Below are 22,271 nucleotides of genomic sequence, written 5' to 3' on the forward strand. Positions count from 1 at the left end.
TTTCATGGAAAATTCTTTAACTCCTAATTCTGTCCCTCCTGCCCCCAGAAAACCAGATAGGTATTACAGGGTTCCTGAATCTCATCAACTCCTTTTTAAAAACCCTACTGCTGATCCAGAAACTATTTCTCAAGGCCCCAAGTGTGTTAAGGCTACTATAGCTAAAAACCCTGTGCTTTCTGATAAGGAATCTAGGGCCTTTGCCAGGCGGGGTAAAAAAGTTTATACCTCTGCAACTCTTGCCATTAGATCCGTGAATTGTCTTTTTCACATGCTTAAGTATCGGCAGCATACTTTGGAAGTTATTAAGGCTAAACTTGGAGATATTCCTTCCATGACAGAGAGCAAAGATTTGCAAGACTTACTGAATTCTGCCACTTTAGTTAATAAACATTCACTTCATTGTGGTTTTGACACTTTGGAGGCTTCCTGCAGAGCAGCAGCCACTGGTTCCGTAATTAGAAGGCATGCTTGGCTCGGGGAGCAACCTCTATCTGAACCAGTTAAATCTAAATTGCTGGATGTTCCTTTGCACAAGGACAATCTTTTTGGTAATAAGGCTGAGGAGGTACTTCAGAAGTTGGAGAATAATGCAAAATCTATGCAAGCTGTAAAAGATTTCCTTCAAGTTCAGCCTCCTTGGTTTAGTAGGCATTATCCTTCCAAAAATTGGTCTTTCCCTGATCCTGGCAAGCAAGGTTGCTCTAGGCCTAGGGGTTTCAGATCTTCCAGAGGCCAGGCGTCTGCCCCTCAAAAGGTAAGCAATGGCATTCTTTTTCTGTTAAATCAGGGCATTCTAAGCCAGCTTCCAAAAGCAAACATTCTCAATGACTCCGGCCTTCTTGTGCCTACCTCTACGGACCCTGGGTTTCCTTTGGGGGGAAGGTTAGCCAGGTTCACAGAAGTATGGTCTACCATCACAGATGACAAATGGATTCTCAGTATAGTAAATCAAGGTTACAAGTTTTACTTTCACACCTTCCCTGTTTTACAAAGATACCCAGACATACCCAGAACTCTCAGGGCAGAGGTAGGAACTCAGATTTCTTCTCTACTGACTATGGGGGATATAGAGCCAGTTCCTGCAAATCAGGCAGGCCTAGGTTTTTATTCAAGGCTTTTTCCTGGTACCCAAGAAAGGGGGCACCTGGCATCCTATTCTGGATCTGTCCATTCTAAACACTTTTCTGGTGATTACCAAATTCAAGATGCTCACCCTTCAGCAATTACTACCAATGCTGGGCAAGGATTCATATCTGGTAACTTTGTATCTCAAGGAGTTGTATCTGCAAATCCCAATAAGGGAAAGTTGGCAGTTCCTTCGCTTAAGGGCTGGGGAGCAACACTTTCAGTTTTGTACATTGCCCTTTGGCTTGTCTACTGCTCCCAGAGTTTTTACAAAGTGCCTGGCTCCAGCCATTGCTTTTTGCAGGCAGAGAAACATTCAAATTTATCCTTACCTGGATGACTGTCTCATTCAAGCAAACTCCCCAGAACAACTAGAAAAGGATTTGGATTTCGTGAAGAACATTCTCACCTCTTTGGGTTACACTCTCAACGAAAAGAAGTCAAAGTTGGTTCCTTCAAGGGAGATGGTTTTCCTGGGAGCGAGTCTGAATACAGCCACCCAGATGGTATTCCTCCCTCAACAGAAGCAAGAAGATCTTTCCACTTAATTCATGAACTTGGCAAGCATGACCCAGCTCTCTGCAAGGCAATTCCTGCAAGCACTGGGGTTCATGGCTTCATGCATTTTGATGATCCCATATGCAAGGCTGCATATGAGAAAACTTCAATGGTACCTCAAGAATCTTTGGTGTCAACACACACAGGACTTAGACTTGATTCTTCCCCTGATTCACTGTCTACAAATGGAGTTCCTCTGGTGGGCAACAGCCTGTTCTCAGAACAAGGGTCTGCCTTTCCACCCACCACCTGTCAGCCAGGTTCTCACCACAGATGCCTCAGATGTTGCATGCGGGGCTCATCTGGAGGGCAGGGGCATACAGGGGACTTAGAGCACCCAACAGATTCATCTGCACATAAACTTAAAAGAATTGATGGCAGTGCAGCAGGCCTTGCTGGCTTTCAAGGATCTACTCTACCCTGGGACTCTGCTGATCAGAACGGACAATACCACAGCCATGTGGTACATCAACAAGCAAGGGGGGATTCACTCTTAACCCTTGTGCAGACAAAGCATGAGACTATGGTCCATAGCAGCATCCATGGGCTTACATCTAATAGCCCAGTATCTTCCAGGGAGGCTAAACTCCTTGGCAGATCATTGGAGCAGACATGTTCTGGATCCTCATGAGTGGCAACTGAACAGGGACATTTTCCATCACATCATTCATCATTGGGGCACCCCACAAGTCGATCTTTTCTCCTCTCACACCAATCATCTCCTTCCAACCTTCTGCACCAAGGCATTTCACAACAAAGCTTGGAGGGTGGATGCATTGTCCTTCCCATGGACACCTCAGTTTATGCATTCCCTCCTCTGCCTCTTCTTCCCAGAGTGCTGCTAAAGATAAGGGACGAAAAACCAAAGGCTATTTTGATGGCTCCAGATCGGCCCAGGCAGCATTGGTATCCCCTACTTCACAGCCTTTTCCAGGCTCAGCCTTCGCATCTTCCCCTGGTACCAGATCTGTTGGTTCAGGGAGGGAGAAAGTACCTTCATCCTCATCTTCAAACTCTGTATTTACCTGCCTTACTAATACTTTAAGTCTTTCCCACAGGTGCTTGAAGTTCTTCATGAAGCCAGGATGCCTAGCACAAGAAAATCTTATGCAGATAAATGGAAGAGATATTTTGCTCTTGGATGCTAGCTAAAGGAGAAGACTCTTCTCATCCTTCTCTTTCACTCATTCTTGACTAACTCGCAGGATTGCTTAATGGTGGACTTTCCTTTTCTTCCATCAAAATTCACGCTTCAGCAATTTTGGCTCATTGTTCTTTTGAGCAACCCATTTTTTCTCACCCCTTAATGAAGCAGATATTCTTCATTTTTCACTGTTGCACTCATTACATTTGGGTTATCTGCTTGCAGGTAGCCCTCAGTCAGCCTGATTAACAAAGTCTTGGGTCCTGCATCGGCTGCTGTCCCTTCTTCCATGACTTCAGGTAGTCAGGGGTATAAAACATGCAGCCGATACCATTACATCAGTCTTTCTTGCCGTGCAGTGTCCGAAGCAAAAGCAGTTCACAAGTGCCGGTCAGCCGACTCCTGAAATTTTTGTTGAGTTTCAGAACCAAAGTCATCAACTAAAGCTAAGTACCCCATTGGGGAAACTTTTTATTGCTCCTTACCAATGTCAGTAAAAGTTAATAATTTCATTACTTGTGGAAAGCAAGTACCTCATAAAGATTTTCATTCGTACTGTATTCCTTGCCTAGGCCCTGACCATGATGTACCTTGCTGTCGCTTTTATGCTTTATTTAATCAGCACACTAGGCCCTGACCACGATGTACCTTTCTGTCGGTTTTATGCTTTATTTAATCAGCGCACTATCCATCTTCAGTATATTTTCGCCTCAAAATATTTCGGTTCTCGGTTTAATTATCCAGAAATGTCATCGGTTAGCCATCCAACTACCGGGATTTTGAAAAAATGCAAAGATAAAGACAGAGACAGGCCGCCGAGGTCCAAAACTGCCGACGATGCTTCTCCTAAGCCAGTCGCCGGTACTCAGTGAGGTGCTTTCGCAGCCCCTGATACCCGCTACTTCTGATTCGCAGGCCTCTACTGAGACCCATTTGGAGTCTGGTATGCCGCGAGATGCTTCAACTAGGGAACCGGCGAATGTCTCTATCTTGGATGGGTCCAGAGGCACTGTGCAGGCACCAGCTTCTGAGGGTGTGTATTCAGGCCTACAGACTTGTATATTAAATCAACACCTCCTTCTTTACTTAGGCCTAAATCTAGATCCATATCTAAAAAAACGATGCCCAGGCCACATGCTCAGACCTCTATGCCTAAAAAACAAATAAGAATGGCTGAAGATCTAATAACTCTAATCAGGGGTAGCCAACCCCCCCCCCCCCCCTTCTAAGAGGCCTAGGACTGAAGATGATTATGAATCTTCTGATCAGGATTCTGTTTTTTCTGATGATCTGGATTTGCACTTACCTACTTATGAAGATTCTGATGCAGATGACTCTATTCCCTCTGCTTCCCCTCCTGAGATTTTTCTTTTGGGGAAACCTTACATACTCTAAGGGAGCATTTCCACTGGGAAAGCCAGGATTTTTCTGACTCAAAAAAGAGGCTTAGGGATTTCCTTCTCCTACCTCAGCATAGGCCATTAGCTATTCCTCCTGTACTAGACATTGTTGATGCTTTTTCAGAATCTAGTTTGGCCCCTGATTCCCTGCCTCCTGCTCCCAGATAGATACTACAGGGTCCCTGAGTACCACAAGTTCCTTTAAAAAAAAATCCTATTGCAGATCCAGAGACTATTTCACAGGGGCCCAAGGGCATTAATTAAGGCGTCTACTGATAAAAATCCTACCCCTTCTGAGGGCGCTGGATAGATGGGGTAAGAAGGTTTGCACTTCTGCAACCTTTGCCATTAGGGTTTTAACTGCCAGTTTCATATGTTAAAGTATCGGCAACATGTTATTGAACTGCTTAAACAGAAAATGATGTTGATTCCTGACTGTGTGGAAAATAAAGAATTACAGCATTTAATGCATTCTGCCGAACAAGTTGGAAAATATACTTTGCAATGTGGTTTTGATTCATTAGATGCCTCTTGCAGGGCTGCTGTTACTGGGTCTGTGCTCAGAAGGCATGCTTGGCTTAAGGAGCAATCTTTGCCTGATCATGTTAAAGCTAAATTGTTGGATGCTCCTTTAAATCAGTACCGCCTGTATGGCAACAAGGTTGAGGAAGTTCTTAAAAAGATGGAAGATAAATCTAAATCTATACAAACTGTTAAAGATTTTTTACAAGTTCATCCTCCTAGATTTAGTAGGCACTGGCCCTCAAAGAATTGGTCCTTTCCAGCCCCTTCTAGGTCTTCTCAAGCCAAACCCAGACGCAGCAAAAAATCCAGGTTTCGGTCCCAGGGGACTCTCAGAACTAAGCAGAGGGGGGGCTCCACTTCCAAGTCTGGGAATAATAAGACTTCCCCCTATGGTAAACTGTCTCAATGACCTCCTTTTAAAGTTTTCAAGCACTTATCAACTGACTGCCCCTTTGGGGGGAAAGATTGCTCTTCATGCAAAGAATTGGGAACTCATTACCCAGGACAAATGGGTTTTAAATATAGTGTCCCAGGGATACAGATTTCACTTCCACATGTTGCCAACACCAAGTGGTTAGCTGGACCTACCCCCAAATCAGTGGGCAGAGGCCCAAAAACAAGTACTTTATCTCTTAAGCATGGGGGCTATTCAACTGGTACCAGAAGAGGAAAAGAGACAAGGTTTCTACTCAAGACTTTTCCTGGTACCCAGAAAAGACAATTCATGGCGTCCTTTCCTGGACCTGTCTACTCTAAACACCTTTTTGGAGATTCCAAAATTCAAGATGCTGACTCTTCACCAATTACTTCCTATGCTAGGCAAAGATGCCTGGTTGGCAACACTAGATTTAAAAGAAGCATACCTGCACATCCCAATCAGGGAATCTTGCAGAAGATACCTATGCTTCAAAGCAGGCTATACGCACTATCAGTTCTCTGCACTGCCCTTTGGCTTATCTATTGTGCCCAGGGTATTCACAAAGTGCCTAGCTCTAGTTATTGCAATTTGCAGGCAAAGAAATATTCAAATATACCCATACCTGGATGATTGTCTAATTCAGGCAGAAAGCCCGGACATACTTTTGAATCATCTGGCCTTTGTAAAAAGGGTTCTAACTTGTCTGAGGTACACAATAAATGAAAAGAAATCACACCTGGTACCCTGTCAACAAATTATATTCCTGGGAGCAAGCTTGAATGCAACTTCCCAAATGGCTTACCTCATGCCAGAAAAGCAAATTCATTTGACAAACTACTTCAAACAAGTGGCCACAAAAACCCTGATATCTGCAAGACAAATACTGCAAGCCTTGGGGTTCATGGCCTCCTGCATTCTTCTAATTCCATATGCAAGACTGCATATGAGGAAACTACAGTGGTATCTAAAAAGCCTATGGTGTCAACATTCGTAAGACCTAGAGACAATGATTCCTATCATACCTTGCCTACTCCTAGAGTTCCTTTGGTGGGCAGAGGCCACCTTTCACACCACCCCCTGCCGCCCAAACCCTAACAACAGATGCATCAGACTATGCATGGGCGGCTCACCTGGCAGGGAAGTGCATTCAGGGCAAATGGAACCCAAGTCAAATGCACCTGCATATCAATCAAAAAGAAATGTTAGCTGTACAGAATGCTCTGACAACCTTCAAGGACCACATTCTTCCAGGACAACTAATGGTAAAGATGGACAACACCACTGTTATGTGGTACATAAACAAGCAGGGGGTACACATTCTTACCCCCTCTGCAGACTAGCAATGGCATTGTAGAACACAGCCTTGAAGCTACCAAGTGCATCTACAAGCTCAATTCCTGCCAGGAAAATTAAATACACTGGCAGACAGACTGAGCAGAAACCTCATGGACCCACATGAGTGGAAACTGGAACCAAGGATTTTCAACATGTTGACAAGCAAATGGGGAATCCCAGATATAGACCTGTTTGCCTCTCCCCAAAACTACCAATTGGACAAATTTTGCACAAGGACTCCCCACAAACAAGCCTGGAAAGTGGATGCTCTGTCCTTCAACTGGAAAAATCAGTCTATGCCTTCCCCCCCTCTGCTTCTGCTCTCCAAAGTACTACTAAAATTCAAACAGGACAAACCAAGGATGATCTTGATTGCTCCAGACTGGCCGCACCTACACTGGTACCCCCTCCCGCGCAGTGTGTCATGGTTATCTCTATGGCACCTGCCTCAGGCTCCTTCCCTGCTGTCTCAGCAGGAGAACCAGATTCTGCACCCACAGCTTCTAACACTGAACCTTGCAGCCTGCCTAATTACTTAATCTCTCCTTTACCATCCCTCAGCAAACCTGTGATGGATATCATTTTAGAGGAAAGGAGGCCTAGTACTAGAAAATCTTATGCTGAAAAATGGAAAAGATTCTGTGCCTGGAACTAATCTCAAAGGATGAGCACAGCAGCACCCAATTTACCTCAGATTTTACAATACTTAACTGAGATGCTTCACAAGGGCCTGTCTTTTTCCTCCATTAAAATCCATGCCTCAGCCATTTCAGCTCATTATAACACAGAATCTCCCCTCGTCTCTCATCCACTGCTCAAGCAGTTCCTCAGAGGGGCCAATAATTTGAGACCACCCAGGAGAGCTCCAACCCCAGCCTGGGACCTTACCTTTGTCTTGGAGAAACTCACTCTACCTCCTTTTGAGCCAGCTACTACTATAGACTTAACATTTCTTTCTTGGAAAACAGCTTTTTTTTTTTTTTTTTTTTAGCAATCACTGGCTACGTGCCAGTGTTTTATCCCAGGCCCTTATGGCATTGGAGCCTTTTATCATCTTTCATGCGGCCAGGGTGTCCCTCAGAACCAATCCATCCTTCATGCCCAAGGTGGTATCCAGTGTGGCTCTTAATCAGTCCACTCATTTGCTAACCTTCTTTCCCAGTCCACAGAATAAAGGGGAATGGATACTGCATTCCTTAGATGTGCACAGGCAACTTAGATTCTAGTTGGACAGGACTAAAACTCAAACAACTGCTGGTGGCATTTGCTGCAGGGGCAGAGGGGAAGGCTATTTCAAAGCAAACCATTTCTAAATGGATAAGCCATTGCATTTATTTCTGCTATAAGCACCATGTTAAATCTATCCCCCACGGGATCACACCTCACTCCACCAGGGCTGCATCTACCTCTACAGCCTTTCTCAGAGGCGTCCCTACCAGGTATATCCTAGAAGCTGCTACCTGGAGTTCTGTACATACTTTCACCAAACAATCTAATTTGTCAATTTTCTCTAAATCCAGAGATAGCTTTGCCACTGCAGTCTTGCAGGGCATTATAGCTGACCCTAATACTATCTAAATTCCTCCTCCCAACCATAGCTTTGGGAATCTACCCAAATGTAATGACTGCAACAGTGAAACATGACGAACATAGTACAGTTGTGTACACTTACCATAAATGTAGATGTTCGAGTATATTCACTGTTGCAGTCCTGGTTACTCGCCCTCCAGCCCCCTAACTTCATCTCTACTTTCCTCTACTATGCTTAAAAGCCTTTTTGGCATGTTTGCTTTTTGTTAGAGGTATATCTTTTTGCTTTTATATTTAATTGCTTCCCATTAGGGTGGCACCTGACATCTGGGGCAAGAAAAACTGATGTAATGGCGTCGGCTGCATGTTTTATACCTCTGACGACCTGACTTCATGGAAGAAGGGACAGCAACCGATGCAGGATCCAAGACTTTGTTAATCAGGCCGACTGAGGGTTACCCGCAAGCAGATAACCCAAATGTAATGACTGCAACAGTGAATACACTCGAACATCTACATTTATGGCAAGTGTACACAACTGTACTTTCCTGAGGGGAGCTAGTAATCTTAGACCTCCCAGAAGAGCTCCTACTCCTGTTTGGGATCTTAATTTTGTCCTGAAAAAACTTACTCTGCCTCCCTTTGTACCAGCTGCCCCTGCAGATTTGAAGTTTCTATCCTGGACGACTGCTTTCCTTTTAGCTATTACTTCAGCTAGAAGGGTATCTGAGCAGCAAGCCTTAATGGCAGTAGAACCTTTCATTATTTTTCACTCAGATCGGGTTTCTCTGAGAAGCAGTCCCTCCTTTATGCCTAAGGTGGTTTCCAGTTTAACCCTTAACCAGTCTATTCACTTGCCTACATTTTTCAACAATCCCCAAAATAAAGGGGGAAGGATTCTGCACTCTCTTGATGTGCATAGACAGCTGAGATTTTACTTGGACAGGACTAAATCCTTTTGAAAATCTGAACAATTATTGGTTAGTTTTGCTTCTGGGGCTCAGGGTAAAGCTATTTCAAAACAAACCATCTCCAAATAGATTGCTCATTGTATTCACTTTGTTACCTGCAGCATTGGAAGGTTCCCCCTCAGGGTATTAGGACCCATTCTACTAGAGCAGCCTCTACCTCTGCAGCCTTTCTGAGAGGTGTGCCTTCTAAGGACATTCTAGAAGCAGCTACTTGGTCTTCTGTCCATACTTTCACAAAGCATTAAATCTATCTTTGTTTTCTAAATCCAGGGCTGGTTTTGTCTCTGCAGTTTTGCAGGGCCTCCTTACCAACCCTTAATCTGTGATACTTCCTCCTCCCTTTGTTTTCTTACTGGGCTTTGGGAATCAACCCATATGTGAGGACTGCAACAGTGAAGCATGAAGAACATAGTACAGTTGTGTACACTTACCACAAATGTAGATGTTCAAGTGTATTCACTGTTGCAGTCCTGGATGTCCTTCAAGGATGCATCTGCAGTCATCACATATGGGTTGTCCTGCCTCAGGCAGCCCTTCGGTTGGCTGGATTCCAAAGTCTGGGTCCGGCGTCGGCTGATGTCGCCCCTTCCCCGACGTCAGAGCGCCTGGGGTATAAAAGCATCAGCCGATGCCATCTTCCCCAGTCTTTCTTGCCGCGTGGTGCCCGAAGCAGAAGCAGTTCGCAAGTGCCGGTTGGCCAGCTCCTGTAATTCAGCTAAACCGAAGACTTCAAAAGCTAAGTGCCCCGTTGGGGACTCTTTCTTGCCTCAGCCGATGTCAGATAAAATTAATAATTGCTTAACTTGTGGGAAACAAATACCTCATAAGGATTTCCACTCTTACTGTCTACCTTGCCTAGGCCCAGACCACGACGTCTCGGCCTGTTCCGCCTGTGCTTCCTTCAACCGACGCACTCTTAGACGTCGGGCGGAGTTTGCAGAGGAATTTTTTGGGGCTAGTTTTGCTTACAATATGCCGTCGGAGACTCCGACTTCACATTTAGTAAAGAAACCGAAGGACAAGGACCGACACATACGGTCCACGGTTTCGGCTGAAACCACGGCCAGGCCTACCACGAGTGTCTCGGTCTCGGCTGAAACCGAGTCCTTGGTACTTCCGTCCACCGAAACCGTACAACCGACAACCTCGGCCCCGGAGGCCACTTCTGTATCGGTCATTGAATCTCCATTAGAATCTGGTGTCCAGGAACCTTCCGACACCTTTTCCTTAGACAAAACTACACCAGCACGTGGTGCAGCCAGGCCTCCTGCATCCATGTCTATTAAGGCATTCTCTAGGGCTAAAGCTGCTAAACAATCTAAATCTATGCCTCCCAGGGTTATCCCTCAGGGACCCACTACAGGTTTTCAGATCCTTAGTCTAGCAGAGGACCTTATTTCATTAATTAGGGGCTCACAGCCTCATCCGGACAGGGGTTCTCAACCTCCTACAGAAAAAAGGCCCAGGGTTGAGCCCTCTGATCCCCACTCCTCATATGAGGCCTCTGATGGCTCTGCTCTCTCGGACTACCAGGAGGAGGCTTTTTCGGCCTACGAGGATTCTGATGCAGAGGAATCTATCCCTTCGGCCTCCCCTCCTGAAGAGCTGTCCTTTGGGGAAACTCTGCACACTATGAGGGAACATTTCCAATGGCAGGGCCAGGAATTCTCTGATTCCAGGAAAAGATTAAGGACCTTCTTGCATTTGCCTCAGCATAGACCTTTGGCTATTCCCCGTTTTGAATGTCATTGATGATGTGTACTCTGAGTCTAGCACAACTCCTGACACTCTCCCTCCGGCTTCTGCCAAACCCGATAGGTATTACAGGGTCCCAGAATCACATCTTTTCCTTTACAAGGCCCCTCTGCTGATCCAGAAACTATTTCCCAGGGCCCTAAAGGGGTTGCAGCTGTCACTACAAAAAATCCACTCCCCTCTGAAAGGGAGTCCAGGGCTTTAGAGCGATGGGGTAAAAAAGTGTATACTTCTGCTACCCTTTCTATGAGGGCTTTAAATTGTCAATTCCATATGATACAGTACCAAGAGTATTTGTTAGATGAATTGCATAAAAAACTGTCTTCACCTGAACCCCTAGATCACAAATCACTTCAGGATCTGGTACATAATTCTCAACAGGTTAGCAACCATTTCTTGCAGTGTGGTTATGATGCATTGGAAGCTTCATGTAGGTCAGCTATGACAGGTGCAGTCATACGTAGGCATGCTTGGCTGAAGGAACAATCTCTGCCAGACCATGTTAAAGCAAAGCTTCTGGATGCTCCACTGGAAAAGCAAAAGTTATTTGGCTCCACTGCTCAGGAGGTCTTAAAGAAATTTGAAGAAAAGGCAAAATCTGTACAAACAGTCAAAGATTTTATGCAAGTCCAGCCACCAAGATTCAGCAGAAATTGGCCTTCCAAGAACTGGTCCTTTCCAGACACAGAGAGATTTCAGACAGGCAAGAACAGGCGTGCTAGAGGTAGAGGGCAAACTAGAGGCTCCTACAGAGGACGTCAATGGCAGCCTCCCAACCAGAGAGGTAGTGCAGGGCCTACAACTGCTGCACAAGGACAGACTCAATGACTTTACTTTGACACCGCCAACCAGGGCTCAATTGGAAGCACCTTTGGGCGGAAAGCTTTTCTTATTCTCAGAAAATTGGCACATTATTACAAGGGACAAATGGACACTACAAATAATAGACAAAGGATACAGGTTCCATTTCCACACATTACCGAAAAGAAAAGGCATGCCAGACCTGCCACCAAATCAAAGGGCAGAGGCTTTAAAACAAATCACCAACTTAATGCAAATGAAAGCAATAGAAAAGGTTCCTCTCTCAGAACAAGGCCAAGGATTTTATTCCAGACTCTTCCTTGTTCCAAGAAAAGAAAAGCAATGGATGCCTATTCTCGACTTGTCCGCACTGAATACTTATCTCATTGTACCAAAATTCAAAATGCTGACTCTACAGCAACTCCTTCCCATGCTGGGCAAGGGGTCTTGGCTGGTAACTCTGGACCTCAAGGAGGCATACCTGCATGTCCCTATCAGACAAAACTGCAGAAGACACCTCAGATTTCTTGCAGGTTCAGAACATTATCAATTCTCAGCATTGCCCTTTGGCTTATCTACTGTGCCCAGAGTATTCACGAAATGCCTGGCATCAGTAATTGCACATTGCAGACTTCAGGGGATGCAAATATACCCGTATCTGGACGACTGCCTTATACAAGCAGACAGCCAACAAACTTTGGTAAAACACTTGAATTATGCCATCCATCTTCTTCAGGCCTTGGGATATACAGTCAACATTCACATGTCAAGACTTGTACCATCCCAAAGAATAACTTTTCTGGGTGCGAATCTAGACACTACCACCCAAATGGCTTTTCTCACAGAAGAAAAACAAAGTCAACTACCGGATTACTTCAAAAACCTGTCAAGACAAACTCAGCTGACTGCAAGGAAAATCCTGCAGGCCCTGGGTTATATGGCTTCTTGCATTCTTCTAATTCCTCAAGCAAGGCTACATATGAGGAAACTACAATGGTACCTAAGGAGTTTATGGACTCAGCACAGCCACAACTTGGAAACTTTGATACCACTCATCCCATGCCTTCAAAGGGAATTTCTGTGGTGGGCTCAAGCAAGCCAGTCAAACAGGGGTCTGCCCTTCAGCAAACCAATAGCCAGCCAAACCATCACAACGGACGCTTCAGACCACGGATGGAAAGCGCACATGGAGGGAAGGTGCATTCAAGGACTATGGTCACAAAAAGAGCTACGCATGCACATAAACCAAAAGGAAATGCTGACAGTGATGCATGCAATCGAGGCCTTCAAGCTATTTCTACATCAAGGCCACCTGCTAATAAGGACAGACAACACCACAGTTATGTGGTACACAAACAAGCAAGGAGGTACCCATTCCTACCCTCTTTGCAGACTGGCAATGAATCTATGGGAATTTTTCTTGACACTCAATATAGAACTGCAATCCCAGTTTGTGCCAGGAAAGGACAATATACTGGCGGACAGCTTAAGCAGGAACATCATGGATGCACACGAATGGATGCTGCACCCAGACATCTTCCATCAGATAACACAATCTTGGGGGAGACCGGACATAGACCTCTTTGCCTCCCCACACAATCATCAGCTGAAGAAATTCTGCTCAAGGACATACCACCCACAAACATGGAAAGTGGACGCTCTCTCTTTCAGCTGGAGAACTCTAACAGTGTATGCATTCCCACCTCTTCTATTAATGACCAAGGTCTTACTGAAGATCAGGGCAGAGCAGCCAAGAGTTATTCTGATAGCTCCAGACTGGCCAAGACAGCACTGGTACCCATTGCTAAAGAGCATGTCACGGACGAAATCATGGCTTCTTCCACAATGGCCGCTTCTCCTGACACAGCACAATTACAAAACTCTGCATTCCAACCTGAAAACATTGCAAATAACTGCCTGGAAAATACCTTGATTCATCACCAGGATAAGCTATCCAAGAGAGTGAAGGATATCATTATGGAAGCTCGCAGGCCTTCCACAAGAAAGGCATACTCAGCAAAATGGAAAAGATTTCACATCTGGAGCACCTCAAAGGGCCTAGATGCAAAATTTATGAACATGGCACATATCCTGGAATATTTGGCAGAAATACTCCACAATGGCCTGTCTTACTCTTCCATTAAAATTCATGCTTCAGCAATTTCAGCAGAGTACAATACTGATCCACCTGTCTTCTCTCATCCTCTCCTAAGACAGTTTCTAAGAGGAATTAAAAACATTAATCCTCCAAGGAATCCACCAGTGCCTACTTGGGACCTTAACTTCGTGTTGGAAAAACTAACACTGCCTCCCTTTGAACCAGCAGCATCTGCAGAACTACAGTTCCTGTCTTGGAAGACTGCTTTCCTTCTGGCCATAACCTCAGCAAGAAGAGTATCTGAGTTACAGGCCCTCATGGCAGTGCAGCCATTTCTTATCTTTCATCAAGACAGAGTCTCTTTGAGAACCAATCCTTCATTTATGCCAAAGGTGGTATCCAGGGTCTCATTAAACCAAGCTATTCACCTGCCTACCTTCTTTCCAAATCCACAAAACAAAGGGGAAAAGCTTCTGCACACCCTGGACATACACAGACAGTTGCGCTACTACTTGGACAGAACTAAAAGTTACAGAAAAACTGACCAGCTGCTTGTAGCATATGCTGCTAGTGCACAAGGAAAAGCAATTTCAAAACAGACAATTTCTAAATGGATAGGAAATTGCATTCGTTTTTGTTACTCCTTTCATGGAAAAACTGTGCCAGCTAGCATTAGACCTCATTCGACCAGAGCCACAGCCACCTCCACAGCCTTCTTAAGAGGGGTGGCTACCAAGGACATTTTAGAAGCTGCTACATGGAGCTCCGTGCATACATTTTCCAAGCATTACAATTTACCTTTATATTCCAGATCCAGAGCAGGCTTTGCTACGGCAGTCCTGCAGGGCATTTTAGCTACACCATCCTTTACATAGATCCTCCACCCCCAGATTGGCTATGGTATTCTACCCATATGTGATGACTGCAGATGCATCCTTGAAGGACATAGTACAGTTTTGTATCTACCATAAATGTAGATGTCCGATAGGTATGCATCTGCAGTCAGGTTTACCCTCCCTCCTTCCCCTCTGTGGTATTTATTGGGTACTTATCCCTCTCATAGCTTGCTGGGGTTATCTATTATGGTGTATTTGTTTTACATATATATATATATATATATATATATATATATATATATATATATATATATATATATATATATATATATATATATATATATAATTTTGCATATATATATTTCTGTGCATGTTTGGAATTTATTGCATTCCTCCAAATTTAGCCTTCCTTAGAGGGCACCTGGCATCTGGGGCAAGAAAAACTGAGGAAGATGGTGTTGGCTGACGCTTTTATACCTCAGGCGCTCTGACGTCGGAGAAGGGGCGACATCAGCCGACGCTGGACCCAGACTTTGGAATTCGGCCGACCGAAGGGCTGCCTGAGGCAGGACAACCCATATGTGATGACTGCAGATGCATACCTATCGGACATCTACATTTATGGTAGGTACAAAACTGTACTTTTCCCACCCTCCCATTCCCCCTTTTTTCCTAAGGCACAGACTATAGATATTTATTTTTTGTATGCCATGTGTCCAGGGTGCTACCATTCCTAGGTTAGCCTTCTTTTGGGGGCTCCTGACAGTCAAGGCAAGAAAAATTGAGGAAATGGCGTCGGCTGCCTCCCTTTATACCTGACGTACTGACATCAGTTTTACAACCGGCGCCAGCTGATGTCATATACCAAGGACTCTGGTATTCAGGCTGACTGAGGGCTACGGGGAGCCGGGTAACCCATATGTGAGGACTGCAACAGTGAATACACTCGAACATCTACATTTATGGTAATTGTACACAACTGTACTTTTTTTCTCCATCTCCACAATAAAGACAGTGGAAAACTGTTTCATTTCTCTGTCTTCATTATAACCACTGCTGAGCTCCCAATGTGGGCATCTGCAGGCCTAATTGCCCATCTAAAATTATCAACAGTACCTGACATGGTAAACTATAGATTTCTCTGTCTGTGGTATGGCATTAACCTGGAGACAAATTCCTCTGTAAAGTATGTCAGAGGTTAAGCTTAAACAAAAATATAAATAAATAAATAAAACTGGGTGGGCTTTCACTTCCTGTCTTTCCAAAGTGCAGGAACCATCCATACCTGCTGTTTTTATTAAATTTCACCATACATTTTTCAGCTATTTCTTGTGTGTCACCTGTTTGTAAATTTCAGCATTTACATTGTGCTGCTTTGAGCATTTCTACTGAATATGCTATCAGTCTATTTGTATTTGTGTTCTTCACACCCAGACAGAGACTGATTTATTGGATTAGTGTGCTACACCAGTTAGCACATAGATTGTTACTAGGATAATAACCCAGGAGCCTTTCAAGGCCTAGCCAAGTTTTTCCAAAAGAGTAATGATGGCCTGTATACAAATAAGACATTGAGATCAGGCATTTATAAGCTACCTCTTTCCATATGGGACATGGATGCCAGGCCCAGTGTATATTTCCTATTCCCCATCCACTGGTCTAGGTTGCACTTAAACTGGGTAATAAACAAACTCTGCTTCACATGGATGGGAAGCCTGTTTCATAGGAGTGGCAGTTTCTGGGACACGCATCTGTCACTCCAGCATGTACTGTTTAAGTCACAGACTAAATTCAGGTCCCTAGACCTTGCATTTCTGGTACTCTTTGACTTAGAAATATGTAGGAAATTCATACATGTGCGGTTTTGGATGTCATGTAAGCCAGGCATAGATCACCCCTCAACAGTTTGTAGGAGACCGTGTAGAGGGGAAAGGCTTTAAGGTGCTCTGCATAAGGCAGGTTTGTTATGCCTTGTAGTCTTGTAAGAAACCTCTGAGGTCACTCTAGTTTGCTGCATATGCCTGGTCACATGCACATCAAAGGGAGGATTGTACTCTGGTCTCATAAGGGCGGAGTACAGTGGGATAATGACCTTTTTGGACCTAGATGCCATGCCCTTACTTAATAAGGTGCATAACGTGAAAGGATTTTCTCACCACAGTGGCCATGTAATGGTTGAATGTGAAGCTATTGCCTGCATGTGTACCCATATCCCTGATCACTGGGTTGACTCTTGGAGGAGTATTAACATGATAATTAGCAGGAATGGTTGACTTCCCAAAGGGTACAATTATGCATTTCTTACTTCTGAGTTCAAGACCATGACTTTGGCACCATTTGTTAGTCAGAGATGGACCTTTTTGTGAAGATTGACAGTTTCTGTTACAGAGTTGATGATGACCCCCAACTTGTAATCATCTGCAAACTTAGTCATTCACAAACCTTCAGCATTTACTTCCATTTCAGAGAAATGGATGTGAAAAAAGAGCAGGCCCAGTATGGAGCCCTGGGGGACTCCACTAGTGACTGGACTCTTGGTGGAGTTGGCCTCACCTATTTTGTTCTCCTGGTTCCTAACAGTGAGCCAGCTGGCTATCCATGAAATAAAAAAGGCAGTGTTTGGTATATAAAAAGCAAGCAGGGAAACTCGCTCCTAACTCCTGCTTAGAAGGAATGGGAATTGCTTAGTCAACAGGACACTGAGTGCCTTTCTCATTCATATGGGAAGTCAATTCTGTGTAGGACAAGATCAGTTGCTGCTTGCAGACACTTCATGAGTGGTCCTTCAGCCAGTCTGTAGTGTAGATAATATTCCATCGCCAATGCAAGCCTTGCTATCACATCTTAACATCCCCAACCAACACCAAATCAACTTCTTTTCTCATTCCTCCATGAGAATGGATGCTGTCATAGCTTTATAGGTACTTACTAGGCTATTGAGCTGTGCAAATCTATAGAAACATAGCCACATATCCCCATAATGTTTTAGCCTTTTTAGTTTAAGTACAAATAGAGGTGAGTAGAATATTTACATGTTGCCCCTACCCATGGGAGACATGGGTCCATTTGAATTATGTAAGAGAAGTACTTTACTTTATGTGTAAAGTAAGACTCTATTCCAAGAAGCAGTGTTTTCTGTGATGTGTATGTAGCCCACGATGTTCTTTTTATGTTGCAAATGAGATTGATATCTCTTGAGAGTGTGTTTTATACTCCCATTAGACTTGCGAATGTGCAGAAGGTCTGATAGGACAGGGTCTGTTGAGGTTCTGTACTCGAGACAGAGACTGCCCCTTAGTACATGGATAACACCAAGAAGTGAGTCAAGGCTTTGAGATTGTCTTCATGATTTTTATGATTTAGGCCCTTGATTTCCTTAGTACATGGATAACACCAAGAAGTGAGTCAAGGCTTTGAGATTGTCTTCATGATTTTTATGATTTAGGCCCTTGATTTCCTTAGTAAGAAGTTCTTGGCATTCAAGTTGTGTTAAACAAAATGTTTGGATAAGTACATACTGAAGGAGGCATTATTCTCCATGATCGGCTTGATTGTAGGATGCTATACTCAATGATCAGCTTGATGACTTCATAATACAGTGCAGTGATTACATCCTTCTGCAATATGCAGTGAAAATATGCTTTCTTAAAATTGTCGATATTTGGAGATCAAAGGACAGTTTGTTGTCTACATAAGATGTTCTTCATGTTAAACTGTTGCAGTCATAACTGATGGGATTTCCTGCCATGGGAGCCCTTAACTGACCCAACTATGCGAGAATTTTCTCCTCCCTGTGAACCAGTGGATGCCCTGACCAACGTTAAGACAACAGGGTATAAAGGGAGTCATCCTGCACCATAACCTCAGTCATTCTTGCTGTCTGAACTTGAACCAGAGTGCTTGTCAGTGTGTCGGTTGGTCCAAACCAGAGAAAGACGTCTAAAGCTAAGTACAACATTGGGAAGCTTCTCTTATGTTTTGTGACTAATGTCAGTGAAAGTTAGTAACTGTCTCTGCTGTGGCAAGCAGATACCACACTGGGACTTTAACTCATTCTTTTTGTACAACTTGTTTGGGCCCAGATCATGACATACCTAATTTTCAGTACTGTGCTTTCTTTAAAGTAGAACAATCAAGCCTAAGGTTGAGGTTTTAGCCAAACACTTTAGCAAATTGCTAGGGGTCTTCATATACTTTGTCATCCTCTGGTTGGGCTGAGGTTGATCTTCCTTGGTGTAAGAAGGAAAAGCATCCAAGACTTAGGGTACCAGATGACACTTATTTTCTGTCTGCCAGCCCTCCTTGGCTTGTTATCACTGAAGCTGATATGCCTTTTGCAGCCCCCTCTGTGACTGAGGTTGTAGTACAGGCCTCTGTAGAGACTCATTTGGAGTCTGATACACTACTGGGTCTCTCTACTTCTGCCTAGGCTGTAAGACTTGGTCATCAGTTGTGTCTAGAGCCTTTTTGCCAGTTCTAGCTGCTGACAACAGCAATCAAACTTGCAAATGGCATGTCTGGAGTTTCTTGTCATCAGGAGATCACCTCTGTTCCTCACCCTTGGGATTTGGCTGTCCCCCTCTGTCCTAGTCGTAGCACAGACTCCTCCCTCAGGCTCAAGCCTAAGGCATTACACAAGTCTGTATCCAGCTTGCCTCAACTAACTCATGCTGGCTACGGCTCCCAAACTCAGGCCTATCAACAGGGCCTTGTTAGGATGGCTGGGGATTTGATCATCATAGTGATATCCAGATACCTCTCTCTCCCAGATACTATCCCTAAATCTTCTCCTGTTTAAAGAAAAGGGGATATCTTCCCTCAGGAGTTTCCTGATCCCTTTAATTCTGGGGATGATAAATCTTCTTCAAAGATGGATTCATCATTATCTATTGTTTCCTATAGGGATTCTGATTCTGATGAGAACCTTGCTTCAGCCTCCCCCCTGAGGATATCTCCTCTGGGAAGACCCTACATAACCTAAGGAAACATTTTAAATTGGAAGCACAGGACTATCCACAACCCAAGAAGAGGGTAATAGAATTTCTAAAACTGCCTGAACATAAAACCTCTTAACATTTCTCCAGTCTTAGATATGGTGGACGATATCTTGATGGCTTCTTCTTTACAGACAGATTCACTTCCCCCATGCCACTTGAAAATCTGATAGGTTGTTTATGGAAATCCAGAACCCTGTAAAATCTATCAAGAGCCCTGTAGAAGACCCTAAAGTGGTGACTCAAGGCCCTAAGGTTGTTAAAACTAGTACTTTGAAAAATTGCCTGTCAATTCACAAAGCAGAACTTAGACAGGTTCAAAAACAAAGTCTATATCTGTGCTACTGTGGTCATAAGGGTGATGAATTGTCAGTTTCATATGGTGAAGTATCAGGAAACCCGTTTAGATCAGATGAAGGAAAAACTGGTGGGGATTAAAAATGGGGCTCTCTCCAAGGAACAAGTAAACTTGTGCTCTCTAGTAACTAACCAATCCATTCACTGTAGCTGCAATGCTGTGGAAACTTCCAGCAGGGCAACAGCTTCAAAATATGTTATTAGAAGACATGCCTGATTGAGGAAACAATCCTTCCCTGAACCATACCTCTCAACTTGGAAACATCAAAAATCTGGACAAAGGCCCATGAAAAATAGGTACAAATCTGTATGCTGATTAACATAACATTTGCATACATAATTATGTAACCCCGCCCACTCAAATGGAATCAGCTTTCAGACACAAACTGAAGAGCAGACATCCAAAATATGGGCCCAGAGACCCAGACCCTGTAGTAAATGGTAACCATTTTCTTTTAAATGTGTACGTTGTGTAGCAATGATGTTCACTGGGAAGGGAGAAGATGAACGTTAAGATTTTGTTTTCGGTGACTTGCAGCATGTGGGTTTTATGGTAAAAGTAGGCCATTTAATGGTAGGCAATATTCTAATCTTAGCAAAAGAATATTATAGTTTGCTAGGACTTCCAAAAGTAATTCTTCATGGCCTACTGATCAGTAGCATAGCTACAGTTTGTGCCACCTGGGGCTGTCTTTGCTACCCCCCTCACAAAATCATGGTCAAATGGGGCCTCCCCATATACAGCCCTCCCCCCGCAGCCATTCCAATGTCCCATTACTTGGCTTTTTCACCCCATTTACTATAAACACTGTAATGTGCATCAGTGGCGGCTGGTGACTTCAAATCAAAGGGGGGCTGCAGGAGACAGCTGAATGGGTGGGGCCAACATGAAGGGGTGTGGCCAACCAAAAGGGGTGTGGCTGTAATAACTTCCAAGGTTACCAGGCACTCTTCCCCTTCCCATCATGCCCCATGCATGACACGTTATCTAGTTCTCCATACTGCAGCATTCAGCTGAGGGAAGAAGAAAGCAGAAACAGGAGAGAGGAAAACATACTTCAGACCAGACATACCAAAGGTAGGAAGTAGAGAAGAGAGGGTATGTTACAGAAGACAGCTATGTGTTACCAACCACAAATGTTAGCATTTCAAAATAACATTTACTTTGAACATCATTTGTACACAGTTTCACAAAACAGAATTTAAACTATATTGCTCTTTTTCCACTAGTGTAAGCAGAAAAATGTCTCTGGAAAGAGCAAATGTGAACTTTGTGTTGATGTGCCAGATATTGGTCTTTGGCCCATAGTATCTAAAATTCAGCCATGCAAGTATATTGAATGGCAATTCTGTTTCATTCTTTGTAAGCTACTGAGTGTGGTGATGTTTAGGTCACCCATTCTCTATGCTAGTATAAGCAATTATTTCTCCCTCAGTTATCCATCTCCTGCAGGAATAACCAAAGCAATAAGAAGTCTGCAGATGTTGCATTTTATTTCTTGAAATAACTGACTTTCACACTTCATTCTCTGTATTAATGATTAAACAACCTTCTGCAAGAAAAAAGAATGGAAGAAATAGTCATCAAACTGCAAGTAGGAAATGACAATCTCTCACATATATGCATACCATTAGAATTAGCTAACACTAACTTGAAATGCATTATGCACTGGTTTCAAACTATGTTTACCATTAATGTTAGCATTCTAAGGGATGTGAACAACCTTTGAGCCATACCAATTGAGCATTCCAAAATAAAAATACAAACATATACCAACCCTGAGGGAGGGAAAAATACATACATTTCCATAACCATTGTTTAAATTGCAATTAAACCTCTCAATATGTCCAGCTCAGTGGTACAAAGGGATAAAACACTGGCAGGTATCTAGCTGACCTGATGTCCATAAATATATATTATGGGTCTAATGAGTGCTGAGTAGAGGGGAACAATGACCTCTTTTTTTTCCTGGATGAGAACCCTTTTGTGATGAGGTGTGCCACATAGAAGGATTTCCTGACTACTGTGGTGATGTGATTATCAAAGGAGAGACTACTGTCCACCTGGGTCCCAAGGTCTCTTATCACACATTCAGCATTAAGTAGATTGCCGTTTATGTGGTAGTTCATGGGTACAGAGTTTTTACCAAAGGGGATAACAATGCACTCTTTGGCATTGAGCTTGAGGCCATGCCTCTGACACCAAGCATCTGTCTCAGTCAGGCCCTTCTGTACGATGTCCGCATCATTTGGGGACTCTACTATGGCTCCTAGTTATCCATAATAGAATCTTAATTTTCCCTCTCTCATGCACGTTAGCTTCCAGTGCTCTAAACTTTGGAGCTGTTCTGCAAAATTTCAACCACCATCCACATCTCCTTTACAATCTTTGCAGCCCTCCACTATACACTCAGTATCAGT

The sequence above is a fragment of the Protopterus annectens genome, chromosome 1.part1 (genome assembly GCF_019279795.1).
Source record: "Protopterus annectens isolate FY-2018-M chromosome 1.part1, PAN1.0, whole genome shotgun sequence".
Taxonomy (NCBI): Eukaryota; Metazoa; Chordata; order Ceratodontiformes; family Protopteridae; genus Protopterus; species Protopterus annectens.